Here is a 7,999-nt window from a genome sequence, read left to right on the forward strand (position 1 = left end):
AATGGGCTTGCTTACAAACAGTTTGGGTCTCGTTTGTTGGACTTCGATAAGTAAATTAAGCCCAACCATTTAGAATAACTTGTCAACTAGACCATTTGTGTTGGACACATTTCACGAATTGACTTTACAACGACACATTCATTTCACGACGAATTATGCTCAATACAATCTACCAAACCATGATGCCTTAAATAGGATATGAGTAATCATATAGTCTTTCCTTGGAAGCCTACGTGATACTATTTTTCGTGATGCTTTTCAACTGCAGTACCAAATAATTAAAATTTAAAAATAAAACAAAAGATCTTTGAAGAATAAATAGAAATTGTTGACAAAAAAGAAGAAGAAGAATAAATAGAAATTACCCCCATATTAGCGATTTTGTAATTCTAACAAAATTAGGAAAAGAAAGGAAATATAACTTTGGAGGCACAGCTGCAAGCATTTTTTTTCTAAACCTTTGTTTCTTTATATCTTTTCAAACAAGATTGGTGTACTGGTTTTTATTTTATTTTTACTTTTTATTATTTAAATTCCTTGCCAAAATGTTATAGTAATGGTTTACCGAAATATCTCCTAGTTAACACGGTCAAATAATTTGTTTATATATACAAAAAACAAAAAAAAGACATGCAATAGATTGCCGCAGTCCTGCTAATCAAGAACATTAAAATAATTAGCACTGTTCGTGATCAATAGTAAAATATTTGTAATTAAAAAAAACATATATAGGTGGATGAAGGTGGCTGTAACGATCAAAAAGCAGGTTCAATAACTGATCTCAACCACAACCACTCGAAGACAATAATTCGTACAATTATAATTGTAGTAATTATTAACAGCAAGCAGATGTATTAGTTTTTTTTTTTTCTAAATCTGAATGAAAGATTCTAAGCAAAGTTTGTCCTTTCTTTCTAATAAGATTGGATAAGAGATATACAACGAAATCATCTCATGATACAGCAGAACTGAACGTCAAAATTTATGATTTATACAAGATGATAAGATATATAATTAAATTACCAAACAAAAAACATATTTTATACAAGATTCATTCTTCGTTTTTTTTCTTTTTTTCTTTCTGAAATCGGAAGCAAAAATACATACATGAAAATACATACAGTGTATAAATGGTTGGATTAATAATAATAAAACGGTTGGTCTCGGTTGAACCGGTAGAGGAGGATGCATGGTGGTACATGTAATCAACGGTTTTTAACTATTTTTTTTTTTTTTTTTTTTTTTTTTTTTTTAATGTTTGAAACCGGTTGAATAATTTTTTAAAAACTTTTAATGATGATTGATTACGCTAAGGTTATGATCAAATGCAGCAACCACATGGTGAAGCCTATGATCCTGACCGTTTGATGAAAATCACGGACCGTTATATAATTTCAACTCTTTTATCTAATTAATTATCTATGCTACAATCTCGCTCTGTACCAAACATAAAAATAAAATAAAATAATAAAACCTTTTTCCTTTTTTTTTTTTTTTTTTTTTTTTTTGGTTTCTTGTTCCCTCCCGAGGCTGAGCCTGAGGCGTTGTGTGCAGTGCAGAGTTAAAAAAAAGAATTTGTTTCTTCTTCTTCTTCTTCTGAAAAGCTCTCTCTTTTTTTTGTTTATTAATGGTGGATAACGTCACTCACTCAAAACGATAGAGAAGCATCCGGAGGGAGAATTATATTAGGGGGCCGGGCCGGTAATCCGATTGCGGCGCGCACAATGACATTGACGAGATACCAGATACGGAACGAGTACGACTTGGCTGATAAGGATCTCTACCAATCCTCCTCCGCCCACAAGGATGATCCTGAAGCTTTCCTCGAAGCTGCATCCATGGCTGGACTCGTCGGCGTTTTGCGCCAGCTTGGCGACCTCGCCGAGTATGCCTCATCTCTCTCTCTCTCTCTCTCTCTCAACATCCTTTTTTTTATTTTTTTATTATTATTATTATTATTATTGTTGCTTGAATTGTGGCTCCACAATACAATGCAATACCCCCGTATGTATGTATGTATGTATGTATCGGTTGAGAATTCCCCCCCCCCCCCCCCCCCCCCCCCAAGTGTTTGAGAGAATTCTTTAGGTTTTTTCAAATTCCTTTGATCGCCGCCGGAACCCTGATTGATTTGATGATGAAGGAGTTAGATGTGGAATTGCTCGGTGTAGTAAGTAGTTCTAGTTTCTTTTTTTAGGCTGAATGAGATTAATCTTTCTTCTTTTTGGTTATCTCATCATCCATTTATGCTCTTTGCTTGCTGTATTATCCGAACCGAACCTCTATGGGCCTATGTAAATCAATCGCTTCTTTTTTATTTAATCTCTCTTTATTACTAATACTACTACTACTACTTGTTAAGGTTTGCTGCTGAGGTATTCCATTGCCTGCATGAAGAAATGATGACTACTGCAGCAAGAGGCCATGGCTTGGCTTTCCGTCTCCAACACCTCGAAGCTCACTTCCCTTCTTTTGAGATTCCCCTTCTCTCTCAAACCGATCATTCACCTTTCTATTATCATCCAGGCCTCTTCTTTTACTCTCCCTCTTTTTTTTTTTGTTCTTTTCCTTTTACAATATAATTAAGCATTTTTTATGGACTCCTCTTCCTTCCTGGCCTGGCTATATATGTTTTCTTTTACAATATAACTAAGCATTTTAGATCCCAAACACTGACAATTCATCCATTTATCTCAGGCTTGGAATGGCATTCTAATCTTCTACCAAAACAAGACCTCATTTCCCCACGCAACTTGCCTCATTGTATTATTGATTCATACGAGGAATCCCGTGCTCCTCCGCAGCTCTTTCTTCTCGACAAGTATAAATTTTCAGTACATCTTGGATATTTTCATCACATAAAAGGAATTATAATCCAATCCCCCCCCCCCCCCCCTTTACAGTTTTTTTTTTTCTGCTGTTTCTCCAGGTTTGATGTTGCTGGGTCTGGATCATGCTTGAAGCGTTACTCTGATCCATCTTTGTTGAAGTCGTCTACTCCATCAAAACTCATCAAAGATGAGAGACCACGTAAATCAAAGGTATTCATGTATATACGTCTCCTTATCCTGGTTTTACTCTGCTGCCCCACTCTGCATCTCAAGTGCATATTTTTTGGTATTACTTATGATCAAATATTTTCTTAACTCACAGAAGAAAGGATCACACACAACTAGTAAAGAGGCTCCTGGGGATTCACGGACATCACATGCCAAGTGAGCACTCATGCTCTATATCTAGTTCTGTTTCCGTCATTCCTATGTCTTTAATCGGCACTTTGATTTGGTGACACGACCTACTCTTTGGATTGTACAGGTTGCATCAGCTATTCTTTTTGGAGCATGTTGAGATCGAACAGGAAAATCCTGAATTCCATGTGAGACTGAAGAGGAGGCAGTTGAATGGACCGCCATTTAACGCAAGCTCCGGGACAAGTTACATGGAAAAATTCCTCAAGAATTCGTCGCCGTACTGTGAAAGAGTTCATGGGACTCTGGATCAGTCATCTCCGGCAATCGAAACTGAAGTTACAGTATGCAGCGTACGAGAAGAGTTACAAATACCTTCCCTAGTTTATCCAAACACTAGAAAATATAATAAGATGGAGATTGAATATATTGCTGATGAGAAAAGACTTGAAATTCCGGTTAATGAGGAGTCTTTACCGAACATAGAGGGAGGACCAGATATTTGTTTAGAAAGAAGCTCTTCTGTGAATTCGTGTTGCAAGGCGAACAATGAAACAGATACACCTGTTTCCATGGAGTCAGAAGCAAAGGAAGCAGACAGTGATGACAGGGCTAGCTGTGACCTTGGATTTCCAGGATTTGGTCAGACGCAGATCTGTACTAATGCAGAGGTGACTCAAACAGAGGATCTGTCTCACTTTTCTAGTGTGTTGCACCACTCACCAAAGGAAGGAGAATCTTCTAGTCTTTTGCGCACTGATTTCGAGAGATCTTCTCTTGAAGGTAAACCATATGAAGCTGAACAAACATCTTTCAGTTTGTCTTGTTATGAGAATCCTCAAATCTTGCCGAAGATTCTGGAAGTCGTTTGGAGCTGCAGTCCAACAAAGTAAATGCTCATAAAATTGTGTTGAAATCATCTGAAGCTTGCGATGTCTTGGAAGACGGAGAGATCCGATGCTTAATATTTCCCCTGAAGCTCACCCAGAGTATCTGTTAAAGCTTACACAAGTGTCATACGACGCATCCGAGGGTGGAAGCAATGTTGATCATTCTCAACATGTTTTCAGTGTGGACACTGGTTCTGAGATATTCTTTAAGTGCTTTAGTTGAAGACCAGTTCTCATCTATAACCAATCAAGAGGTAGAGGCTTTGGAACCCGAGGACATATCTTCTGAAGCTGGTCATTCCATTCCAGATAGCAAAAGCAGTTTAAAAGAAACACCATCAACATTGGAGTCCGATTTTATTCTTCCAAATCCGTATATTAGGCCAACTTGACGACTTGGAAGATAAAACCAACTCCCAAGACATATCTTCCACGAATCCTAAACAGTTTAAACATATTTCAACTTCTGAAATCAGTTCAGAAAATGGAACTCTGATGTCAGATACTCCAAGAGAACTTCACACAGGATGCAGTGACTTCTCAGCCTCATCTTCTCGTGAAGACGTATTGGCCAATCCTGATCTGCCTGAGATATCTTCGCATTCTGGACAGGAGGATCCACAAACCATGTCTATAGTTGCAGATGACGATAGTAGTGCGCCTGCAGTACCAATTCCTGATACGCCAAGACTTGGTACTTGTTTTGCAGGTGATGTCGATCACGATAACCATACTGGCCTGGATAATAAGGCCGATACCATTCCCGACATAGACTTGGAAACTATTAGTGAACCACAGGAGAATCTTTTAGATACTGAAGAATGTCTTTCACCTGAGTGTTGCTTACAAACACAGAACCAAGGGAAAGAGAGTCCATCAGAAACCGGGTCAGCAAATCCAATAACAGCATCAGTCGAGTCTCTTCCTACACAAAGTGGACCTGTTGGTGTTTCAGGTTTCAACTTCAGAGGAAGCGTTAACTTGCAACGAAAACGCTTTTCCCTTCAAGCATAGCAGAAATAGAAGCTCTTCATGCACCAAACCAGGAACTTTCACATCATTAAATGATCATATCTCTGAGTTTGTTCTTTTCCATGGATCTGACTGATGGAGAAGATTGCTTGGACGTGTCCCTGAATCCATGCTTCCCTTCTCCATGGCCTTCGATGAAACACCGCAGGCAGATCCAGAGATAACACCTCCGCTTCCCGCCTCTTCCTCCGACACAATGGTGGATAGGGAAGCTGGTTGAATCAACCGAAATGCCATCACTTGCAGGTAGTGGAAACAATAGTTTCTACATTCATAGGGATGAAAACACACAGAACGGATCAGTTCAAGCGACCGAGGCACAGTATCTATCAAAAGCGTCGACTACAGATGGTGGACAACCACAATTCTCATGTGTATAGAGAAGATTGTAGAGTGGAAGGCGTGTCAACTTGTGTAGAAACTACTCTGAATGAACCATCTAAAGCAGCTGAGGAACAGTCAACTTCAGCAGTCAGTGGAACAAGCGGCACCTATATGCATAACGATGAAAGTACACTGAAGTGTTTGAATAAAACAGTGGAGTCACCACTTGCAGAGGAAGTATCATTAGAAGCTGACTGGAGAGATGAAGCAATGGCACTCGAATGGTCTAGTCAGAACTTAAGAGAGCATAGCAATCCTCACCCAGCAAAGTTAGATGAGGAACCTCAGGTTGATCGTTCACATGAATCGCTTGTTATTGGCATGGACAGAAGCATGGTAATTACTTTAAAATAATAGTTACTAGTCTACGGGGTTAGTAGTACTTAAATGGGCTCATTCTCTTACGCTGATCATGGAACTCAATTGTACAGTTGAGGAAAGTATCTGAAGAGAACAGGACACAAGTTGGAGCTAGAGCGGACGAGAATGATTTACTATTGCAGATCATAAGGAGCAAGGTCAACTCATATTAATTCATATATATTTTCCTATGATGAATGTAAAGCCACCGACTAATAATAAAAATACAATAGCAGTCGTTCAACCTGAGACCAGCGGATGCCTCGGTGAGAGCAAACTTTCAAGTAGCTGTTCCAAAACCAACTTGAAGGTCGCTGCGATTCTAGAGAAAGCCAATACTCTTCGCCAGGTCTCTCTCTCTCTCTCTCTCTATTTCTCTTTCGCTCTCCTTGTTCGTTTAATTGCGAGCAATATTGAGAAAAAAGGTTATTTGTGAATATATATTTTAAAATAATATAGGCAATGGCGGGAAGTGACGACGAGCACGATTCAGATAGCTGGAGTGAATGAATCTATAGATGACAGACAGAGAGATACACACGCTCTGCTCTGTATGTATAGAAGAAGAATTGTTAGCATTTTTTTGTTCTCACATTTGTCTCCCGTAATGTTTCCCTCAATTAATTGCTCTCTTCTTACACATTTGTAAGTCCACACTGTCTTTTTGCCATCTATATGTGTGTAGTACACCACCCAATTTTTTTTTTTTTTTTTTTTAAAGGAATTATTCAGTTGATATGAAGGAATACAACATTAATAAACTAAAGAATTTTTGATAACGTGGAAATTGAAACGTCGACGTTGAGAATGTCTTATACCAGTTATTATAATACAAAAAAAGAAAGTATGAAAATGAAATCTTATGTTTTTTCTTTGTATGTTTGATATTTCACGTAGACTCGTAGAGAAATACTGAAAATAATTCTCATACGTTTGTGTTTTACATCGAGATACATGGCCAGTTCAACCTTGAATATTTTTCAACTATATGCCCAAAAATAACAAGTATGATAAGTAAAAACAACAGACAACAATTTTTTTTAAAAAAATGTTGAGAACTAGTCTGATTTGTTTTCAGTTGTGAAGTCGCATCCTACTTGTCGCTAGAAATTGTTAGTAGTCGAATGGTATATTAAATCATTGTATGAATCAGCTTGAACTATCCAAGTTGGAAAAAAAAAAAAAAGAATGAGTAGTGATGATAACTGAGATGTTGAAGTCAAGTGTAAGAGGTTGATTCAGAAAAGTCAAATTGTAAGAGTTGATTTTTCTAAAGGTACAATTTGACGGAAGTGGTACGGTACACGATCCCAGGAATATTCCGTACGATATCCGGCCTAGCAAAGTTGAACCGGTCATGAGTCACGCCTCGGAGAGGTCGTGACTTCTGTACTTGTCTTTGCCTTATAACGGTGTCATTCGTTCACACGTGTCTTACTATGACGACTTTGTTTTATCGAACTGTGTACGTACGCGAATATATATCCATATTTTCTAACCGGATTGGACTACTTGGTTATGTCTGACAAGGCTAGTTTAGTCATTTCGTACAATAGGTTCAGTCCCGAGTCGTCCAAAAACCCACCGCCCCTAACCAGCATTTTATACTCTTTATTTTAATCATTTACAGTATATATCTAATAAAATATTGGTGAAAGAAAATCATCGTTATTGCTTATATTTTTATTTTTATTTTCTTGGTTAAAGAATCTTTGTTATTGTTTACTATATCGTTCATTAATTGATGGAGGTATCCTTCTTCGCGAAAATCTAGACTTGATTTTTGTCTTTGTGCCAAATTTGGTTTATATATAGTTCCACACCCTTCTTCTGCCCTCTTTCGTTTCTTTTGGCATGTCTCTAGTTATTGTTTTAGTCGTGATAAGATAGGTCAGGTTTTCCTCTTACATACGTCTGCTTCAAAACAGAGGAGGCACATTTCTGATGACATATGTTGATAGAAGATATATTTTACATATGAATTTTACTTGCATATATTATGACTATACACGAAACAATAATAAAAATTAGAAAGAAAAAAAAATCACAAAATGGAAGAGTCGTCTGACTGGGTGAATGGCGATATGTCTTCAGCAAGTGTCAATATATAACTCTGTCAACTTATTTGATGATTACACACGTATA

General features: G+C 37.7%; 1 pseudogene across 1 annotated transcript; it reads left to right on the forward strand.

The window, feature by feature from the left end:
- The first annotated feature begins 1,474 nt into the window (after positions 1 to 1,474).
- Positions 1,475 to 6,633, forward strand: LOC109128506 (protein SCAR4-like; annotated as a pseudogene). Its single transcript, XR_015578430.1, has 9 exons — positions 1,475 to 1,885; positions 2,363 to 2,526; positions 2,698 to 2,821; positions 2,930 to 3,041; positions 3,154 to 3,215; positions 3,316 to 5,830; positions 5,926 to 6,012; positions 6,091 to 6,203; positions 6,314 to 6,633. The product of XR_015578430.1 is annotated as a protein SCAR4-like (transcript).
- Positions 6,634 to 7,999: the final 1,366 nt, after the last annotated feature.

Source organism: Camelina sativa, chromosome 13 (assembly GCF_030686135.1).
Source record: "Camelina sativa cultivar CO46 ecotype springtype chromosome 13, ASM3068613v1".
In the NCBI taxonomy this organism is placed as follows: Eukaryota; Viridiplantae; Streptophyta; class Magnoliopsida; order Brassicales; family Brassicaceae; genus Camelina; species Camelina sativa.